At 43.7% G+C, this 23,958-nt stretch overlaps 1 protein-coding gene across 1 annotated transcript in view; it reads right to left on the minus strand.

Moving 5' to 3' along the window:
• Positions 1 to 2,071: 2,071 nt before the first annotated feature.
• LOC122568978 (E3 SUMO-protein ligase EGR2) overlaps positions 2,072 to 23,958 on the minus strand; it is a 234,639-nt gene continuing 212,752 nt past the window's right edge. Inside the window, exon 2 of the transcript XR_006317284.1 lies at positions 2,072 to 2,698. The gene's annotated coding sequence lies outside the window, so the exon portion shown is untranslated. The remainder of the gene's footprint in view (positions 2,699 to 23,958) is intronic.

Below are 23,958 nucleotides of genomic sequence, written 5' to 3' on the forward strand. Positions count from 1 at the left end.
AAACTCACTCCTTCAAGCAACACCTATAAAACAGAAAGCAAGAACAAAAAGTGCAACAAGAATTCCAATTCCGATCCTCGTAGATTAGATCTACGTTGAACCAAGTGGTCAGCAGGTTACCGGTTGGCGATCGAAACGATCGGTCGGCATGAGAACCACGATGATTGGACCCAATTACAGGTGGCGCGGGCGTGCTCAGGACGTTCTTGTGTCCCTGTCCGAGGCGCAGCTCGCGTTCGACCATCCTCTCTCTCCTCGTTCACCTACCCCTTCTCTTTCTGTCCGTTCGTCCAGGTTCCTCTCCTTTTCTCGAGACCGTAAGGTCCGCCTATGCCGTGTACGAGTCTGCATGTTTCTTGGCAGGTGTATACACGCATTTCCCTTCCGTCGCCTCGCCCCACGACCGTCTACCCCTTGCCCCAATCCCCTCTCCGTTCCCCTTGGTTCACCGGCACCTTTCTCCACCGCCCGCGCCAAGGGAAATTAAACCCCACTTAAGCTCGCTGATTATCGTTGTCACGTACTCCGCGTCGTTGGTCCGCGAGTGCTCGAGAAACGAGCCTTGGCCCAGCGCTGGCAAAAACTCCGCCCGGGAGAAGCGACGCGCAAAAACTGGAGAAAAGGACGGGACGACCAGAGGAGAACGCAAGTCCCCATCACGGAACGTCCGTCGTTTCCGTTTCGATAAATTGAATTTCGAGACAGCCAGAGTTAGAGGATGAAATTGCTTTTATTTCTATTCTTGGCTTCTTTTTTGGTTTTTCAAGTCTGTTTTGGTTTAATGGTCGATTTAGAGGCGCTTCCTCGGTTTGATTCGAGCATTCGACTCGACTAATTTTACCCGCAGATTGCGTTCCATGCGCGGTCACTGCTTTGGGGTATTCGATTCGTCTTCGTGGCGCGGGTTACCGATTCGACTCGCGTCTCCTCGCTTCGACTCGGATGTTTGATTAATTTTGTTTTTATATCCGCCATTCGATACACGTTTCGCGGATTCGTTAGTCACCGCCGGTGACCCGTGCATGTCGTGCTTTCTTTCACGCGTTTCTGTGAAATCGTGAATTAATGTCGACCAGAGGATTCCTTGGAAATCTGTCTTGCTTCGTGGCAAAGAAGATTGGGGAGAGAAGGTTATTAACTCGGCGTCATTAAAATTCTGTTCGCGTCACGTGTTCTCCGTATTTATTGGTGCATATCTTCGAATGTCACGAAAATCGGCGTTCGGGAAAGGAAAGCAACGGTGTTTTTCACCTCGCGAAATTGAAGTTCGCTCCAAGGACGTGGTCACAGATAGTCGTGTCGCGATCCTGCGCGGGTCAACCTGGAAACAAGCAACGGATACGTCGTTAAGAAGGAATTCTGCCATCTCTGCGGTGAATTGCAGCGACACGATACTGAAATCGCACGGATCGCCCAACAACTGTCGCTCTGCCTCTCGTGTTGCATCGTTTTCCCATACCGCTCGAAACAAAACAAATCGACGCTGTCGCGTTTCTCACGCGCGACAAAATGAAAAATAGAAAGGAAAGAAAGTAAAGGAGAAACCATATTTCAAAGATGCTACTTATTCGAATCAAAACTCAATCTACCGAACGAACGCTGTGCTCTTAAATCACCGCTGCTAAAATTAATTGGTCCGCGCTAAGAGCGCAGAAAGCGCGAAAGAGAAACACGAGGCGGATCAATTGCAAAAAGAAAACCAAAAATGGAACAAAGAAAAAGAACATAGAAAGCAGAACAGCACAGAAGGAGACTCGAAAGAAGAAGAAGAAGAAACGCGTCGAGAAACGATAAGAAGAGCGAAAGTCGAGGATAGAGATGAAATTGGGGAGAGCAGGGACGAGAAACGGACACGAGGAGGGTGGGGGGATAGCGTATCAAGCCTGGATTTCGCTATAATGAATTCCACCCTCAATGGGTAATCACGGGTCTCGCTCGATTACCCGTCTCTCCCTCTCGGGCACGATAGAAAGGAGCAGAATGTTTGGCTGGAAGGAGAGGAACGAGGAAAGGGTGGCTCTGGTTCGGGGCCCTGGAATAGCACTTAGGGCCCTATACGTGCCTCGGATGATACCCTACAAGGTAGCAGGAACGGCAGCCGACGCTGGCGGCGTGGTAATGTTTTAGTGCACGGAGGCGGAGGCGTGCTCTGGTAGTTAGGTTCGCCTTCACCGTCGTTTCTCGGTGTATATATTCGTCGAGCAGCGGTCGGTCGCGTTGTTGTCGGCCGTCGTAGTTGTTGTTGTTGTTGCTGGTGCAGTCGACGCGGTGCATCGAAGGGGGCACAACGTGCACGCTATCATTAGGAGAAGCAAGAATGAGGGGACGGTAGGAGGATGGATGAGATGGACGTTCCCTCCTTTCGCCTCTCGCCTCTTGTCTCCCACTTCGTTTCTTTCTTCTTCTTCTTCTTCTTCTCTTCTTCCTTCTTCTTCTTCTTCTTCTCCTTCTTCCGCTGCTGTTTCTGCCGCTCCTCTTCCGAGTCTTATACACGTAGCACCACGGAGGAACGTCGGTAGCAGAGTCGCGCCTCGGGCTACGGCTCTTTTATATGTGGAGCAACCACCTCCCCGCAACCTGTCCCGCGTCCCAGCATCTCGCTACTCTCTTTTCTTTCCTCCGCCGCGGTCCTCCCCCAAGGCTCGGACGCCGCTTCGTCAAACCTCGTGCACACCGGCCCAGTCGTAACGGAACCCTTCTGGAATCAGTAACGAGACGCATTTTCAAAGGTCCAAGAACGTTCGGTTCGGTGATCGAACTTTGAGTAAGATTACACAGGTGGTCAGCTTTTTTCCTGAACGTATTCGAGGAATATTATTTTACCGTGCCAATTGGTGATCCAGGTGTTTGAACCAGGTCAACTACCGCTGAGGGAGACGCGTCACTTCCTTAAGCAATTCTGTTTTCGCGTAAATCAGAAATCTCGCTGCAACGAAACTATTACACCCTTAACAGAATAGCGATCGGCCAAAGACTACTCGTCCGACCTAATCTTTATCAATTTTACGGGCGGTAGCTCGCCAAAGGACGATCTCGATTAAATGTAAATCCTAATCAGCCGGTTGCGCGTCCATCTTGTTTCCTCCCTTTGGTCCCGGACTGATTACAGGTCGCATGTCCGGCAGGTCGGTGCTTGACGATTTTTTTTTCATCGACGCCGCCGTGTCAAGCCCACGCATCTGGACCCGCGTCGGCGAGACGCGTGAATGAAGAAAACAGTAAAACCGCGGTTACTCGCATGAGCCAGAGTTTGGCGCGTTCGTGTGCGTGGCTATCCGGCGGAGAGCGCGCGAAGCGCAAATATCCCGTTTTAAAGCGTCGTTTGCATATTGCGCCTCGAGGCGGCGCGTTTTCGGCCGGCCAATAACGGTGGCCTGCCACTTTCCACTTGGCTATTTCTTTTCTCTTTTTCTCTGCCGTTCGTCGGAGGTTCGCTGTCCGTTTCCCGGCTTCTGCGTCTTTCTCTCGTTTCCACGGCACACGTGTGCTCGCTCACGCGCATGCCTCCAGGAGGATTATTTCAACGACGATTTCTCGGAGCCGCTGCGCGAGCAAACCGGAGGACCCAACGATTCCCGGAGAGTCGACCGATCATCCTCGATCACGCATGTCGGCTCGCCGCTCATTCTGGCATCACCCCAATCACCCAGGGCGTTCCCTCGGTCATTCACGCGATTTCCATTCATCCGTAGCTCGGCCAGCGAATCGATCGCGAGCAGACATCACGCTTCTGCTCGGACCTGTAGTTACCGCAGACCATTTGCGTTCAACGATGAGTTTGCTTATAACGTCCGGAGATTGAACCGGTATGAAATAGGGGAACGATGGAAACGAAGGGATAGAAGAGCATGGATTTTGCCTCCTGAATTTAAAAAACTTTTCCAAACTTGGAATAATTTCCTTCGTTTGTTAATATATTTCCAAGATTTTTGGATTAGCGTGCGATTTTTGCATTGTCAGGACATAGAATATTAACGCGGTGAAAAGAAGAGAAAATGGTCTTTTATTTGGTCTGTAGAATCTGACAAACCTGAATCAGTACACGTTGAGAAAAGAAGAACAAGACAGTTGCAAAAATGAGAAGAACTAATTTGGAGAAATTAAAATCAATCGACTCTAAATACGATACTTGTAGATGTTTTTGTTGATTTGCAGTAACGGCACAAGGATACTACCGATATGTAACTTACTAACGAATTATGTAATAACTAGAGGCTATGCTTGTCATATTCTTGTGGAACCAACGTGTTATAAATTTCGATCATACATAAAAACGCGTGGCGATAGTGTACGCGTGTGAAAGTTACGCGCGATTCATCAAAGTAGCTGTCAGTTTGCGATATCGCTATTTGAATCAATCGCGGTAGTCTTTACTTTTAAAATAACAGACATGTTACAAAACCAAGCAATTGCACGACGTTCGACACATATGGATTTCATTTTTGTGATTACGTTACTAGTTCTAAAAATCAATTTTGTCGTGTCATTATATTCTACACAATAACTGTGACAGCAAAAAGAGTATAATCACCCGGAGTTCTTTTCTTCATCCTGTCACAATTGAATTACACCCTGTCAAAGATAATCAAGTGACACATACATCTGAACGATGCCGCACACAAACGTGCTTCTACAAAATGCCACGATAAATTAGTCGTATTTTCACGGCACAATTCCCGCGCAAAGACTCGTCCAACGTATGCACCGGCAGTTAACCACGATCGATCGTTTAACACGGCTTAGCATTTTCTCCGCGCTGTCCGATGTCCGATCGCCGTATTTCAGGATTAACCCGTGATGAACTTTTCTCGGCGAACAGACGCTCACACGTGAACATCTCCAACGTTCCTCGGTCACGGCCGCTCATAAATCCATACCTAAACACCCGTATGGCGTACGCTGCTTTCCCCTTACGCAAGATGAAGCTGGTCGTTGTCATTTGGAGCGTGTAATTAACCGATAGAAAATGATGAACATGAAAATCCTATTGAGATTTCCATATGTCGTTTCTACATATGTTAATGAACTGCGAATATATCGCGTCTATTGGAAGAGAAATGCATTTCTAGATATTTTCTTTCTGTTACGTTGTCCAAAATAACTATTCCATTTTATTTCGAATCTAAATTGCATGAATTATATAAACTGTAGCATTATATGTATATTACATAATTTTCAACAGAGATAGTTAACAACTGTTCAAACGAGAGAATAATGTAAAATGTAAACAGTGCTTGTGATAAGTCAGGAAATAAAATCATTTTACGATAAAATTATATCTTTTAGGGAACGATATTCGTTCGTCGTAGATCGAAACGTACGTTATAGAAAATTGATCAAAACCCATTTATTAAAACTTCTGTTAACGGCTATCGATCTTTAAACAAAAGCCAACATCTGCAAGCCAGCCCCTAACTAAGTCGTATGTTTAATACCTATTTTACCAACAGAACAAATTACCGATTCTACACAATTCTCGCTTTCGCGAAGTCTTCTCGTCATTTTAAGCTCGACAAGCCGCACGGTAATTGTGATTAATTACCGCGTTAACGCTTTTAACAAACGCGAACAATGAGCCAGCGTCGAACACACCACGCACCTGTCGTAACCTCGCGCGTCTCAACCCGCCTCGCGTCCATCTCGCGACTTCTTAACATCCACCGCGAAACGAGGTTGCCCATTCTGGTTGATTACCTCGTCAAAACGCTCGAAACGACTGGTCCAACCGCCACTTTTCGCTGACTCGATGTAGATTTTCGGAGCGTCTCGCGGTAGATTGCGAAACGTGCTCCGAAACCTTCGAGAAGGGAAGATCGTTCGAGGTGGATTCGATTGCTGATGCTAAGAGGTGGGTTAATAGTGAATGGATTTTACCAATGACGCGCCACAGTTTCCATATTCTGATCATAATTCACTTCGTGACGCACGACGAGCAGGCTTTTAGTCGCGATAACAGATTTACAGGCAGATTTCGAGACGCGAGTGTAATGGACGTTAAGAATAGACGTTGGCATGGCCTTGCTAATTCGGCTATTATTTCCAACAACGTTCGGTAAGGTGTCTGAATTCTTCGGTGCTTCATGGACGATCGATTGGCTTCTGAATATATACCGCGTGCTTTTCAGAATAGAACGTTGATAGAATAGACAGAATATAGTCTTTGTCCTCTTTTCCGGCGATTTTCACAATTTTACCCTTAGCTTTCATATTTCCACGTTCTTACTTCATTACATCATAATATACTTGCGCTACATTGCTGTAATAACGACGTCCCGCTACTATTGTACTCTTAATATGCTCTTTGAGTTACTTTGTTTCGATATTAATGTAACGATCGAAACTGTCCGACGCAACATCCCTTTCTCAAACACACGCGATCGTCACACGCTCAAGAAGACCAGAAACGCTCAGGAACAGTAATAGGATAGGCTAGACATCCTGCATGCCATAGCCAGAAACAATAACCAAATAGTAACGGGATAGGCGCCTCTGGGATACACCAGACGACAACCCCTGCAGAGGGACTAAAACCACAGTATAGAAACCCTCCAAAATAAGCGCTCGAATCATTCTGTTAAAATATTTTGACTCAGTCTCTTGTAACACTTTCAATCATTCTGTAACACTTTGGACTACCTTTGTAACTCTGTTGGATTTGCATAATAAATTCTATTATCCGTTGAAGGTCACCGCTTTTAAGAAAACTCTACATCTGGTCTTTTTAGCTTTCTAAAGCACTGAAGCCATCGACAGCGTATAGACAAAAGACTGGGACGAAGGCAGACCATAAACAGACCATAAACAGTCGACAGGCGACATCGGTTTCGGGTTTTTCCAGTTATAGAGTAACATTGCTAGCGTGCGGATCTGGACCAGCTCAAACTATTATTTCATTCTTGTACTTTTCACTTTTGTATTTAAAATATATTTTTCTACCTTATAATTTATCCACGCGTCTCTCTCTTTATACATCTAATAACCTCAACATTATCATATACAAAGTTCAATTTCTTCACCTTATTCGTGAAACGTTTGAACTGCGACGCGAGGAGATCGCCGGCGATCTATCGGTTTCCTGATTTATTGTGTCTCCGACGTGACACTTGTCTCTTGGAAACTTCTGCGCAGCGGACGTCCACGCGATGTTTATCAACGGCAAGAGCATTTCGGCTGCACTATGTAACGTCTTAAAGGCTGACGAACAATTACAAGTAATTGACACGCTACTCCACCTTCCCTGTAAGCCTGTTTCTGCAACAACGAGGAGTATGAAACAAATACCGTTTCACGAGGCTCGATCATCGTTAATGAAAGAACGTAACTTCGCATCAGCGTCCGACATCGACTGTTTAATACGGTTGGACGTAGTTGAAAACGGCGAAAGCCGGATGGTACAATTTGCCAGACGATTCTACAAACGACTCGGTTTTTTCGAGGGATTAAAAGTCGAACGGACGATCGTTGTTCGACTGGGAGATCGTGTACGCTTTAATGACCGTCAACCCTTCTCGATGTCGAGAACGTACGAGTGGGCGTGACTGGGGGCAATTTGGGAAAAACATAATTTAGCAGGCGTGGCCCACCGCACGCAAGGTGCAACGAAAATGAGATTTTTTATCGTACGTCATCGCGGTGCGAGAAAGACAGCGCGAGGCCTGCCCCTTTTCTAACGTTTCGACTTGCCTCTCGCGGCTGAAACGTCGCCATTTTCTTCCCTCCGAATCGACCCTCAGCTTGGTTCCAAAAAAATGTATAGAAAAATAATATCAACTCTTTGACTGTGAATGAAAATTTGAAATCGTTTTTTTATTATTATGATTTCTTGAATTTCTGCCCCCCCCCCTTTCTATAATAATTAATTAACCAACAATATCGGTGAAACGACAAATTCGAAATTATAGGTTGTAGACCATTTATGTAATTTGTAATTTGCATTTCGCTTTATTGCTACGCTAATTGCTGTCGTGCAGGAATATTTATCGATAATATTAATTTGTAACGTACAACGTGTCAAGTTCTGCTAATGATATTAGTTCAATTATGCAGGAGGACCTAGTATCGAGTATACAAATATATATCTTCAACTTTACAACAGGAGATAGATATTAATAATTACGTTACGTATGATGAGATGCAAGATGTGAAATTTATAGTAGCCTATTTAGCAACCTGCCTGAATTTCTCTGGTCGCATAATGCAAATTCATTTCGTTCGATAATAAATGATACTGATAAAGTTGAGTTTCCCTTTTTTTTTTAAAAAAATTCGAAAGCGAAATATAATTTCGCTGGACGGAGATTTAAAAACTGTTTATTTTATGCAATTTTACGTAACGTAATTCTCCCCTCAATTAACGGACAGGTATAATCGTGGCTGGTAATTTGTGCGTTTCGATTGCTGCCATGGTGCGTGACGATTGACATGAAAGAGATCGCACTTCAACCAGACATAAGGTTCTTACGTTCTCGAGCTGGTTAACACGTCCTAATTGGCGTCTCCGCTGACGGAAAGGCTTTCACTTCGTCGTCGGCCGACGTCGGTTCTGTCGAATCGATTCGTGTAATTAAATCGGGCTGCGGTTAAGGACCAAATCTTATGAGCGAAAGAAAAACTGTTCCCGTAATACGGTGCGCCGGTATATTACGTGTCAAATGAGAGTATTTTAATTTCAAACCATCTATCGTGTTAGGCACATCGTTACAGTAAGAAAACCAATTACCTGCAACGTGACAAAGTGGAAAGAAATATCATTTTTTTTTTTAATTTTCAAGTGGTTTCATTGCGTCGTAAATAGGCGAGTTGCAGTTGCTGGAATCGCTTGCTTCGTTTTCACGTGTACTCTGTATCCTGTACGATGCAAGTCTAATACGTAGAATACAAAATGATAAATTAAATACTCCATAATTATCTAACATGAGTCAAATATAAACCAAACTGTCTTAGATACTGATAGGATTCGTATGTCACGTTCTACGTAAATATAAAAAGAATAATTAATAAAAGCTCATTATTGAAGACAATTTGTCATATATCGTACAAAATCCATCGTATCCAGTAATATTTATTGTAACAGTTAATGTAATCAGCAATAAGCAACGGCGCGTAAAGAAACAGTCCATATCATTTTCTTTTTATAAAATTACTTATCAAATTTTCACCTTCTTCCAAACGCTTACAAACCTTCTCGTAGAGCTTTGAAACGAAAATCCACAAAAATATTAAACCTATGATTATCCTTCTCTTGAAAGTATACTTCACGAAAATATTATCCAAACGGCAGGAAAAAACTTCTCGATTTATTAACGATCTCAGGGGTTAGTGTCACCGAGCAGTCAAGCGTCTCGTTCGCCTTTCCAGCTAACACGAAATGCAACGCGCGCGGACAATGCGCGCTCACACGCACGGGCATGCGTGTGCGTCGCGCGTCTTTCATAGGAATCGCACCTGTCCAGGACTCGTCGGAGCCGCGAGCCTTAAACCTGTCGGCGGGATTCATACCGACTCGGATTGATATATCTGCGCCGCTCGCGAATACTTTTCCTCCTCGGTCGACCCACCGGCGCACTTTTTTCTTCTCTTTGTCCGTCCGTCCGACGCGCGAGTCTCGAGGCGAGTGGCGCGTCATGAGTCACGATCGAACGCGTTGGTGAACGTGGGAAGACGACAGGGGAGAAACGGAAGTGACGATGGTGATTCTATGGCAGCGTCTTTCAAAAGGGAGGAGTGGTTTCTCGAGAGATTTCCTTTTTGTTTGCGAGCTTGCCGTGGTTTGTTTGATTGCTTCGCTCGGCTGTTTCGAGAGTCGAGATTTATCTTTCGATGCCAGTGTTACAGTGGCATTGTGAAACAACGTGCTAAGGAAAATACGTTTCAACTTGAAATTCTTGTCAAATTAAGTCGAGGATGATATAATTTGAAATCTCTTGATAAGAGACAGATTCCTTTCGTTTGTAGGTTTGTAGAAGTTTGTTCGATTGCTTCGCTTGGATGTTCGAAGAATTGAAATTTATCTTCGGAGAATAGCGCTTATAGCTAAGAATAAGAATACTATGAGATATCGTAATCATTATAAAAAGATACCTAGGTTTCGATGTTCGGTGAAATTCGTGAATTTTTGTCAAATTAATACTCCGATTGTTTACTCAGAGATCTCGTAATAAGAAAGATTCTTCCGCTGTCGGAGGGTCAATGTTGACTAGACGGCGATGTCCCCGGGTTTCCGCATCAATCGACGTCAAAAACGATCGTAATCGGTTGTCACACCGACCCCGTGACACCATCCGATCGATCAAGCGTAAATTGAACGTATCAGGCGTACGGATAAATCAGCGGCACGCTAGCAAAAGGAGATAACGAAACTGGGTTGCAAAAAATTGGACAAATTACCAGGACCCAATTAAATTAATTCGCACCTTCGTGTCAGCCGACTTAATTGCCTCTCTCCTTGCACGGCGATAAAATAATTACGATGATTACGGTTCATGTTAGCGCATCGTGTTGAGGTGAAAATCTCGGTTTACGTGAAACGGTTGTGGGTCGCCAGGAAATCTCAACGAAAAATCATCGTCCGATCGTTCGCATTTGTCATTAGTGGCACGCACTCGCGCGCAGAAGCGTGCTCGAGCTATTACACGCTTGCATAACAGCCAGGTGAGCAGCGGTGCACCACGACGATGACGTTGACGCTAATTAATGCTGAGTCGCTCGTTTGCATGCGTGAAAACGATTTTTACCGGAGAGCCGTGCTAAGTGTCTTGTGTCGCGGTGAGTTCGTTAGTCGGGTGGGTGGTGAGCAAGGTGGAGAAGAGGATCGAGAGTAAGATATCCGCTGAACCAGCGTAGATCGACTCGACGAGAACGATCGATCGATCCTTCTATGTCGCCTGGCGAATGTCGTTCGAACGTAAACGCGAACCCGAGATCGCTATCGATGGATCCAGTGAGTGATACGCCTTGCAGAGGCGTCGCATCGCATTTCGTTCGTCCCTGATTGTATTCAGATTTAATTGGGAATGAAACGTACATTGTATCGAGACGATGGGAGGAGGTTTCAAATTATCATTATTTATACAGGTGGATAATTTTCATTGAAATTAGGTATGTAGCGATAAAGTAACACGCTTGAAGTTGAATATTAATAATAAGCAAAAGTAGAGAAAAATGATGGTACAAATATTCCTCGTGATAAACAAACTTATGAAACTGAATCGTCTATTTCTTGATAATCGAACGTTAACTGGACTATTCACGTAATGAAGTTGGCAAATTTACAACGAATAAAATTGACGTAGAGATAATATTACAAAGATCGTTAAGTATCAAAAATTGATTTTGAACTCTATGTAATTCCATATCTTGGAGTTAAGTGGAATAGCTTTAAGGAGAATGATTCTGTTGAGAATTGTGAATCTTAACCGCCGAAATAAAAGTAAAGGAACACTACGATTACACTTGGAATTCATATTAAAAGAGTTTTAGATTTATTTAATAAACGATTTCCAGCATCTTCGTCGATATACATTTGCACGCGCCTCGGCACTCTCTTTGTCTCATCATCTTCCATATCACACTGCCAACAGAACAGTTACATTCATCTGTTTTTCACCGCGCACACACATACTTCCACACACTCATATTCACACACGTGTGTGACTACTACGCGGCCAATGTAGTCTGCTAGCATACGAAGTTATGCATATCTCAATAGATTCGAATGTTCTGAACGAACAAATTGGTAGAAACTTGAAAAGGCACGAGCCTAAATATTAATCTTCGCTACTGGAATTGCGTAGTAGCTAAGTTAAGTAGCTTCAGCTACTGCTTGTTTTCTCTAAAGAATGCTACGTGCCACCCTTGGTGCCACCGCATGCACGATGCTTTAATTTAAGACTTCGTTATAACACGGTTCTAATATACGTGTCAGACTGCTGTCCACAGGCTAAGTGAAATTTGAAACAAATTTGCGGGGGTGTTGCTATTTTTGCGAGTTCGTGTCACGTACTAATAATATTTCCTTTGATGTACTCTTCGTCGTTCAACGTCCAGTCAATCCGCTCACAGCCGCTCACCTTTCAAAAGCCGCCATTCTACGTCGAAAAACGAAAGCTAGTAGATCCACTCGATCGAATTGGTTTGAAGGCGACCCGCGAATCACAATTCTATACGCGGCAGGTTACACAAGTCGTAAAACTCTCAAAACGAAATATTAATTCGTTGAGGAAACATCGCAAGATACGACGTGGAACTTTAGACTGGAACCTTTGAACTGTGCGTGAATATACTCGTTCTACTGCATCGTTGTTAACAAGAAATCGAATGTTGTTAGCTAGAGTTATATAAAAATGTAAAATCTTTTAAATACCACAGTAGGTAGTCCGATTTGCAATTTGATATCTCGTATCGATAACGTTAGAGCAAACAAGATAAATCGGATTCCTTAAATCTAGTAAAACTATACATATTTGGAAGCGTACAGAAACACTGTTCCGTGTAAAATAGCCGTAATAGGCATAGAAGCAATGAAATACGATTTAACATCCATTTTACGAAATATGTTATTTGTAAGACAGGTTGGAAGCTCGTACCAATATCGAGCCTAATCACTAATTATATATTTATTACCACATTCTGTCGACTTATTACGCGTCAGTTCTTCCATTAAATGCCACTCTATTGCATAATGTGTATTATTAAATAACGATAAATGGATGCTGTTACAACAATATAAAACTTTTCTCGTTATAATGATTTCGCAACAAATTAATTACACGATTTATATATATTCTCGTGTTTATCGTTTTACTGTAACGCGGCAGCAAGCAGAAAAGTAATATCGTCGTTCGAGATAACGATGTATATATTTAAAAAGTAAATTCGAACAACTTTTCATCTTGATCGATATTAAAATCGCCAAGTTAAATCCACAATCGCAGCAACGATAGCTGCAACAGGCTTCAATTGACCGTACGGTACTGCTTTAGTTAAAAAAGAAGACTAATCGCATCACGTTTGCGCGCACAACCCAAAGAAACGAGAATTCGCACTTCCTTATGACAATCTAATCGTTTCACTTCTTTTTTTCTTCTTTCGCTGGAATAACGCTGGCACATTCATGGTCATTTGCAGAGCTAATTTATCAAGGCGGCCTCGCGAGCAACTGAAATTAATATTCCCAGCTCGTAGATCACCTAGCCGGTGGATTTTAATGGAAATGTTGTTTTTTCTCCCATTACTTGAAAATAACGCCGCGAAGCACCAGAATTTAACGCTCGTTTCAATATGCCGTATCACGAGGACGTTTCAGTTCTTGGGGTTCGAGATTATCCTAATCAAGTTTGTTTTCCTCGTCGTTCCAATGCGTTCCGGATTAAGCTTGGTAGTTAATTACCATTCAATTAAACGTACGCGCAGCCGCATCAAGACATATTATGACTTTACAACTACTATCCTTTTCTATTTAACTTCCACGAACAGAGTTTCTGATTCTTTTTTATTATGCGTACATATACATGACACGAGTCGTGCAGATCGATCTAAATTAAAATTCTATACTGTCTATCTAAAAAGTATAATTTCTACTAACGTTAACTTTTACAAAATTCTATTCCCTTCTATTCATTTCCTTAATTAGATACCGATCGAGTCACGTCAAAATTACATAATGCACAATTTCTAGCTAACCGATCAACTTGCTAAAAAATCCCAGCCTTTTCGAATTTCCTCTTAAACTAAATACTTTACGACCAAACTTACCAATAAATACAGTTCTTCTAGGATAACGATGCAATTAATACACCGGTTAAACCAATCTTCGAAATTAAAAAAAAAAAGAAAAAGGAAAAAAGAGAAACGCTGCACCGAACAACCAACGACTTTGAATGGCGGCGCCGCGTTGCGTTGGCGGTGGTGAACGGATAATAACGCGGCGGTCGCGCGAACCGGCGTCGTAGTAAAATCTCTCAATTTGTTACCGCGCGGCGTCCGTCTATCGGGTTCCTTTTTGGTCCTTCCTGGTCGCAATCTTATAAGCAATGCTCTTTCGCGACCAGTTCTTGCACGGTGCCGGCTTCGCGCCAATGAGATACGCCACGAGAAGAGATTTTTTTCCCGAACAGGCAATTTACGGTAAAATTGCTCGGCGAGGCGTGAAGAATTTTGAGAGGCGTGCAACAAGTGGTTGGGTGCAACAAGTTATTGCCGGCGACGTCTGGCTTTCCAACGTGCGCGGCCCGTGCTTCGTTCGTTCCTTCTTCCTTCTCTACTAGCACCTTTTCGCGCCGCGAAATTCTCCGATTCACCGCGTTCCACCTTTCGCTGGCGACAAACTCTTCACCGTGAAGGAGAAAACACGGAAGAAAAATCCGTGACCCTGTGGTAGAATTCCAGGCGATGGCAGAAGGACGAAAAGAACTTATAATCGGGCGACGGTAACGAGCACCCGCGAGAATTTCAGTCCTTCTCCTACGTAATTTCCACGACGTAGTCACTGGCTAACTACAATGATTATTTTCGTCTATGCCGCGAGATTTTTCACAGAAGAATGGAAGACCCGTTATTCAAACGCGTTATCTCGTTTACAAGGGAGAGCAAAAATCACGACTCTCGCGAAACTGTTCGTTAAGTTTCACGGGAACCGAGTGGCTTGTTCCTGGCTTCCTGGACAGATACGATCGACGAGCTTCGATGGGGATTAGAGGGAATAGATTACGTGGCATTCCCTGTCGTGTATTTTTGGAGATGGTCGTTTTATTCGCGAAGAATCTCCCATCGCGTTTCAACTCCACTTTCGTTTCCGTACGAGCTTCTCGGAAGTCGAATTAATCAACTGAACTTCTCGTTTGTAATCGGACGCTTTAGATTAGCGTCGAACTTGTTAAAAAATTAATTACTTACTTGCAAGTTTATTGATCGCAAATCAACCTAAAGACGTAAAGAATCGAAAGTTCCCAGGCAAATGTAACAAACTTTTATTATCATCGTCACTTTGCTGTGCTTTCCCATTTATAGATCCGCGCAAGTATCTAGGCAACTAATATACGGAAAGATAAGAAAGAAAACAGAATTCATACTGTTACTTCCTTTCTTTCTATCTTTTGAAACTAACGATGTAGTTAGAGTTCCACCGAAAGTTCCATTTGGTCATCGCGGGTGAATCATTCGATCGCACAGTAATCTCATAGTAAGAGAATTGGTCGGACGTCCTGGACGAAGGCCAAGGCGAGTCGAGGTACAGGACGTCCGCTTCAAATAGTAGCGAGGAATTAGCGATGGCTATGGTCGATGTGCAAGGCAAGGAGGGGAATGATCGTAACGTTTTCGCACGGTCTGTGCATCGTCGCGGCGTCTGCAACGACAAAAAAAGCTGCGACGAACGTCCGTCACGGCGTCGTTCCGTACGATCGAAAGCGCAGAAGGAAACTAGAAGATCGAGAGAGAACGTCGTGGAAAGAGCGGAAGGAAGACGAATGGCAAACGTCAACCAGCTTGCGTGGGTGGCTGTCTGTGGTTAAAACGCGACCGATAATATTGTTCCATCTCGCGGTTTACGTAATGATGTCTCGTGAAATGAACAGCGAAACGTTGCGGGACCTTGCGTTCACGTTTCCTGAAATTCCGCGGATGTTCCGCCACGCTGACAGGTATCGTCGCTCTCGTTTCGAGCACTGCCGCTTATTTTCGTCGACGCGATGCGACGTGCCGAGTTCGAAACAGTCTGCGGTCTGGTGGACGGGGCGATTACGCTGTGCAACGACAAATGAGTCGCGTTCATACATACACAGCTGTAATGTGTTTCAAGTTGTACCAGCGTGAGAGGAACCGCGTTGGAGTAGTTTTGAAAAACTCGGTTGGATTGTATGTTTGTTCTAATTCGTCGATGTGAGAAATGTTTCGCCGCAGTAGAGTTTCGTTTATTGGAACGAAATTTTAATTGGTGTTTGATCGAGTGTGAACTATAATATGAACGTAAAATCATTGGTAATGGGAAGAATTACGTTTATCCATCGATTCGGATGGAGTAAAATTCTATTTAAAATAGCAGTGATTCGTTAACCGACCATGGGTCCGATTTTGTCTGTCCAATTACCGAGGTAGAAATATTTCTAGAAAGTCTCAAGAACAAGTTGAATATGGATGCTTGGCATATCTGTTTATTTAATGCACAAAATTTATTTTTCGAGGGCAAAGACACTTGTTAGAGAAACATTTGATGAATATAACATATGAGTCGGTACAAGTAGTAAGTATTCCAACACTTTCACAAATTATTACACGTAACACCACGTGCTCGCTCCTCAAAAAATCAGTCCTAAGAACTGTCGATGACCATTTAACGAGACAAATTCCCAACCACTTAATACGCCGCTACTATAAACATGTAGTTTAATAAGAGTTTCTATTAGAAGGTGCAGAATGTTGAAACAGTGCCGAGAGCCGCATATCGGCGCCACAACGACGTTCCATGGGACGGGACTCGAAAAACGAATACGTTAGCCAGTGCGCGTACACATAATTTTCCAACCAATTTTACCGCGGCCTCTCCGCCTATTCTCAGATAACGGCTGGTCTCAGTCAGCGATCGCGTTAAGCGGCAGCGTTGCAGGGTGGCAATAACGCCGTCATCGACGCCGCCTTAGCTCGTAGCAGGCGTTACGGGCTCCGGCTCGCGGAATTACGCTTAAGGTCTCTTGCCAGAGGAATGCAACTAAAGCGAGCGCTGACGATTCACCGAGGGGGCAGCCTAGTAAAACAAGGAAGGAGATACACCATAAGCTGTTTGTAGGAGAAAAATGAAAGTACGGGGCGGACGAACTAGGCGGAAGAAAGGATGTTCGAGGAAGGGCGAAGAGGTAAAAGGATCGAGGAAAATTATCGAATGGAAGGGAGGCGAGGAAAAAGAGGAACGTTCTACTCCGAGCCACGTTGTTCTATCTATGCACGAGAGTAATTTATGTTTGCATTATATGGCGCCAGGTAGGGACATGGCGTTTCGTGCCCAAAACTACTCAGAGCTCAGCGTTGATATAATAATAGATCGGTAAAGAAATTGTATTATTTATCGATGCAAGATTTGTCTAATAATTTCATTCTAAATTATTTCTCGGCAATTACAGGACTTTGTTGTTCGATAATTAGAACTTCATTCATTCATCAAACCCATCAGCGAACAAGCAGATCGATTTACAGCTGGAGTCCACGTAACAAGCTATCTGTGATTTCTGTTTCATACAATTGGAATCCAATTTCGAATAAATAGTTTCGATTATCAGGAAACCATTCGAATTACATACATTTATTACAAATTTCGTTCCATTAAGTGGAGTTAAGTGGATACTAATTACATGTCCAGATAACGAAATTGAGGTACTTTCAAAAGCGGTGTTGATCGGTTTGGCTTCCAAGGAATTCGTACCAAGATAATTCGTTTCTCGTATTTATTATTTTAACGAAAAGTAAAAAATAAGTAGAATATCTTGCTCCACAGACGAATCGAGGCGCGCGAGATTCCAACGGAGGGGAATTTGTCAGGTGGACGTAGATCGGATCGCAAGGTGGGGAAGCGACGGCCGCGAAGATACGTCTGGTCGCGTTCCGTTGTTTCGTCTGAAATAGCCACGACAGTCTGGCATGACGGGTACACGTGTACTATTGTTCGTTGAATCCGTGGCCACCCACCTTAGACGTGGTACACGCATCAGAGGAGAGCAGAAAGATGGAGTAGATCAGAGAGAAAGTCAGGCAGATATGAAATAAAGGGAGACAAGCCAGGACTCCGTTTGCTCGGACTCTCGCACGAGATTCACCGCGTCGAGCGCATGTATTATCGTCGCTATTATTACGCCTTCGCCACCCCCCCAGACGCAACGTCTTGACGGACAGTACGACAGACAGGTTTCTGCCTCCTTCTTTCTCTATTTCTCCGTCTCTTCCTTTTGCACAATCCCGGTTCCTTGTGATCTTTTTCTAGTAACTCCAAGATGGAAACTCCGCTTGCGTCCCCGTGACACTCCACGATTATTAATAAGGTCTTCTGCTTCGTTCCCGCGACTATGGGATCGCCCGACTACTTGGATCTAGTACAGCGATACGATTTAGTAATTTTAAGATTCAAAAACCCGCGACGTAAATTCAAAGACTTCTAAATGTGCCACTTATTTACCAAATCGGCTAACTCCACGAAACGAGAGGTAGAGAAAATCGATGAAACGGCGTAACGTAAGAATGAACGACTCAAATATCATTTAAAACTTCATCTTCTTTTTAGAAAAAGATGAACATATTTTGAATCTATAAAAGCTTGAAACTAGTTTCTCCTATTCCTTTATTCTCGGCACATCGAGCCAACAAAACCATCTAATCGCGACCTACGTATCGACAGAGCCCGACAACCTTCCGTAAGCGCACGCCTATACGCTATCCATTGTTTGCTGCTCTATTTTCTATTAGCGCGAACTCGTTGCTCGCAAGGGATATTGGAGTCTCAGCGCGATACCAATCTGATCTGTGAAATGGAAATGGATTGCTCGCGAGACATAGCGGAGAACCGGTGGGACTGATAATGCCTCGTTCGTAAATAGAAGCGGAGCCAATAGACGGTTGGACGATTGGTAGAAGGAACACGTCGGCGATGAGTAGAAGGCTTTGCTGCTCTTTATTTTTCGTCTCGGTATCTACAAGAGTGATCTACATCTGTCTCTACACTGGTGGACCACTGGCGCGTTCCTTTGTGCGCACTATGGTGGGTGGCCTCGGGATGAATGAACAATAGTACACGTGTACTAATCATGCCAAACTGTCATGTTGTTTCTAACGAAACAACGGAGCTTGGCCGCGCGTTCTCCTCGGCTGCTTCTTACCAGTTGTTACACACGGTTACACGTGGCGCGCGTTGTTTCTCCGTTTGATCTAATCTGACGAGCACGATGATGGATCGCGCTTTTTCACGTAGATAATGAACTCGTTTCGAGAACGAACATACTGGTCGCGCAGTCATTGCGTGCGACCGCTTCGAGACACGCCGCGCGTTTTCGAAAGCGAACGTGTGCCGCGGTGAAAAACGCGCGACGAGATACGATCGCGAGGCGGATAATCGGTGGCCAATAGAAAACGCGACGTGTGGTCCTGGTAAATACAGCGTAGGGCGCGTTCATCTATTTCTTGTTCCACTCGTCGTTTCTCTCGGCGAGTAATTGCGAAACCGATATTTAGAACGTGTTACGAGTCTAATTTCGATCGCGCTCGTATCTTATTCCGTCATAAGTAAAACGAGATCGAAACTCTAAGTATTACATATGTATCTAGGACGATGTAAGATCGTGCGACGAGGAGTTAATTGCTAACGGGAAGAGAATTTATTTCGAATTTTTGATTGCTAAATTGCGAACGATTATCGTTTAGCGGCTGGACCCGCAGGGCGAGGGAGAAAAGTTATTTTTCTTCTCCCGTTACTCTTTTCTCCGTCCTCCTTTCTTTTCTTCCTTTTTCTTTCACTCTTCTGCTCGGTATTTCTTTTTTCACCCTCTCTCCCTCTCTCTCTCTCTCTTTCTCTCTGTTCTTTATTCCTTTACAACGTCGATACGTGAACTGGTAATTGGACCGTAATCATCATCATTGACAATTTTACGAGCGACCATACGCCGATGATCGTTTCACGGCGTAAAAGACCGCTGCAGGCCAAGACGCGGGCCTTCTCTTCTTCTCTTTCCTCGACCGCTAATTTACATGGAAACTATAACCCGGAGACCGTCCTACTATGCCAACTCCCCTAGAGTTCGTTCCCTGGGTTTCTCTTCTTCCTTTTTCAGATGAAAATCACCTACGATTCTTCTACTCGTTCCGTGCATGATTTCACTAAAATACTTCTCTCCCGTTAGGTTTATTCATAATCTGCCTATTTATATCCATAACGTCGTATACGTGATATTATTTGCATTCGTTCGATAGTACGCGCCATTTAAAATCTAGCGAAGAGATCTAGATTTCTAGCGAAATCCAAAAGCATCTTGCATTTTAATCTTCTGATGTCTACCTTCTCACGGTTAAGCCTAAAGTAATTTAAGTAAGTTAAGTTTAAAAATACACGTAACGACACAGTCTGACTAGTATTCGATACCGAACGTTCAAGCGAAAAGCGGAAGATAAAAATACGCAGAAATGGCCAACCCACCGAACAATTTCCAACGAAGAAGACGAACAGAGCAATCGTGCGTGAATTGTTAAATTCCGATAAAAAATTTGCCAGCGTCTACGATTACGAAGAATCGAGAAATTTGTCAAGAGGTTGAGACGCGATATTACGAAAAGATAGAAAACGATGATGGCGTGACATTCGCGTGAGACGCAACGACGCCGGAACGCGCGCGGGCGCTCGACGCGGATGACGCCGCCTCGCACACGACGAAGACGACAACAACGACTTTTCATCCGCGACGACGGGGCTGACGTGGGGTATGCGATGGCGAACAACTCTTCGCGGTTATGTAACCACGCATGAAACTAATATATCAGAGTTGTCCGGCTTTGTGGCAAACTTAGACCGCGCGTCTCGAGCCAAGCCTCGTCTCCCCGATCTTGCGAACGACTCCGCGAAAGAATGCAGAAAGTAACAGATTCGCTCGCTACTAGTCGTCGCACGAAACTCAAACGTTTCGTTATTCTGCGCGCTTTCTGTTTCCTACAAATGCGATATGTTAGGCCTTCATTTTATTTTTCAATTGTGTGGATCGCCTAAAGGATTAACATGTGGAATTTTGATATTCTCGATGTGTACTATAGCGGAATTGATATAGTATATTCTTAAATTATGTATATCAACTTTACAATTGATAAAAATGGAATAAAAAGGTACAGTAACGGTGAATGTAACCGCACTTGGAGCTGTAGGAATTTTATAGCTGCAGTTTAGATCTGAAGCTTTTATTTAATACTATTCGTATTAAACGTATTCGTACGTGTCTGATTATGAATGACTATACTACTTGTTTACCTTGTCTACCTGTATATTTCTATAATTCCGTGTACGTATGCAATATATCTATGATTTAGGAAACAGAAATCTTTACATATTCTTGAAAGTTGCTTTCTAAATTGTACGCCCTACGAAGTTGTTAGTAAGAGGCAGAAATATTTTTCCAAAATACTTCGAACAACGCATTGGCTTGAATCTTCGAAACGTATGAACTTTAACTTCTGACCCATTTTACGACCTCGCTATATCGGTCCAGCCCATGGCACATCTACGCTATGATATTAATCATTGCCAAAATGCCTTTCACCATGAGCGAAGAAAGACTACTGAATCTTCGGTAAGATCTGCTTGACAAAATAGCGTCAGACTGGATATCGCGTTACGTTTGTGCAACGGCCAACAATGCGTCACTCAATGCAGAAACTTCTCGTGTACAAAGTCGTTATCTAGCGTATCCAATAAATGCTTTAGGAAGTGAAACGAAAGGAACGCGGTGCGAGAAAGATTTCGCTCGTTTCTCTCCGATGGAAACGATGGACACGTAACGAGCGTGGCCCGATGGCCTGGCACGCACTAAAAATAAGTCCGCGGGACGAGTTCATTAAGGGGGAATTTTATAACACGCAAACGAGAGGATAATATCGATATCCCGTTCAGCCGGGTGGCTCGAAGGAAAAAAAGAAGATATCGAGCTGCAAGGGAAACCGGGAACGACCACGGGGCCCCGATAAATAAGACCTCCTCGTTCGATTTTGACAGCGTCGTGAGAGGAAGAATTTTTTCGCGTGGCATGCGCAGACCGTCGAAAAAAAGAGGGAACATCTGTTGTCTTGGAAGAGTTTAACGGAGAGAGGACCCAGACATCCTCCGTCTTCTCCGTTTCGTTCGTCCCTCGTGTTTCCTCTTTCGTCTTCCGTTACACGCCCCCACCCCTCCTTTTTCCCGCTGATATTGTTCGCACGCATCGCGAAAATGCGGGTGACACACTCTTTTTGCGGTCGACCCCGGGATAAAGTGTTTAGTCTGACTTTCACAGAGCGGGCGCTGGGAGGAGGGAAGATTCTCGAGGTCTCCATCGAGGACGGAGAATTTCGCAGAAACGTCGCCGTCGGGAACAGAACAGGGCGAACTCGAGAAAAAGAAGTTTCCGTATTTTTAATGCTCGTTAAGCTTTCGTCTGTTCTCAGACGACCAATGCTGTCCATGTTCTACGGTTACATTAATATTCGCATTAAAAACGGATTACACGCACGGCGACATACATTCGGCGACTCGAAGCGTAAATATTTTCCACTTGTTTTACTCTTTTAGGAAGTATAGCGGTGATAAATGCTGACTCAGAGAACCATCGTGCGATCACAGTGTCCGCGCGCTGTGCGTTGTGCAACGACAGAAAACTTCTTTATAGTAGCGAGCAATGCTTTTCTCTAAATAGGTACAGATCTTTTCTTTTTAACGAAAATATTATTGTCAGAACGTAAGTACAGAAATTTGTTGCATTTTCCGATATTTCACTTTCAATCAGATTTAGTTTCAAAACATCATCTCAATTATCTGCATCGAAATTTGTTAAATTTAGCTAACCGTTAAAGACTAACAACGCGCGACGAAGAAAACTGTTGACGCGCAACGTGTTAATATACCAAGAATTTTACTAAAATGCAATTGGAACTTCGTAATTCGAATCGCATATTGACGTTTTAAGATTAAGAATCAAAGACTTTTTTAAGAACTGCGTTATTATTACACGATATAGGAATATTAAACGTACAAAGCATTCCTATTAGCCCCTTGAGCAATATTTGTCAAGTGCGAGAAGCTTCGAGTTATTAGCACGGCATACGCGAAGGTATTAACACACCAACGTCAAAGCCCGAACAAAGAGGCTCGTAAAGCCCAGCGTAGCAAGAGACATCGGGGGACATTTGTCCGAGATTCTTTTCCACATCATCAGGGAGGTATTCTGCGGTTCGTATATTGTCAACGCGCGATACCCCGTCGCGAGCGTCGCGTTTCTCGATTTTAGGGTGTGCCTGTCGTTGGCCGCATTAAGCTCATCTTGCACGCTCTTGTAACACGCGAGCGTACTCACGCCAAGCGACGCGCTGTCACTGCCATTGTGAACGGGGAACGTGTGACACAGGCATGCGACATATCGCGCACACGAGATTTAGTGGTAACACCCACATGGCAGATGCGTTCAACTGCGCGAAATTTGCGACTCGTTTATGTTCCGCGACGAGTGTAAAATGCGCGTCGTTGACAGCCGAGAAGAGAAATTGATTCGTGAAAAATCGTCGAAACGATGCGTAGCTTTGTACAATGTAACTTCTATGGGGAAATATTCGTATGAAACTTTTACGAAAGATATTCGTATCCGTTGTGCGAGGTCGATGAGTGTTTTGCAACGCTTGTACACACGTTTCATGAATATTCCACGCGTTTTATAAATGAGACATTTTGAAGTTTAATCGTTACGACACTACTACTACGCTACTGTGATTATTTTACAGTTTGAAATGAATCTGAAAATGATTGATAATTTGATGCTATTGTAAGCCGCATTCGGAACGGTCTTGAGATATTGCTTTACGATTATATAAGTACTTAATTAACGGTTGCAGTGAGCTGAAAATGAATTACGAATAGCTGTAAACGGTTTGTTTTAAAAAATGAAGTGTGGTAGGTAATTCTATATAATTTTTGGAATTCTCGCGAATCTTCTAAGACACGTAGCTCGATAAAACATTCGAACCTAATTTTATAAGTTGTAATTAAACTACAGACGTTTATGCAAATTCGTATTTTACAAGTAGCTAGAAATTTGTTTCACCTTCTAAACACTATAATCCTTTACTTCTGGAAAAATGTCCATATCACGTATACATGTTGCCCACTTTTGCATCTTTAAATTTCCTCTAAATGCATTAACTTCCGCGGTCGAGTTATAATTATAAGGCTCGGTCTAATTGAAGATATACATAGATGCAGCA

This window comes from Bombus pyrosoma, linkage group LG7, assembly GCF_014825855.1.
Source record: "Bombus pyrosoma isolate SC7728 linkage group LG7, ASM1482585v1, whole genome shotgun sequence".
Lineage (NCBI taxonomy): Eukaryota > Metazoa > Arthropoda > Insecta > Hymenoptera > Apidae > Bombus > Bombus pyrosoma.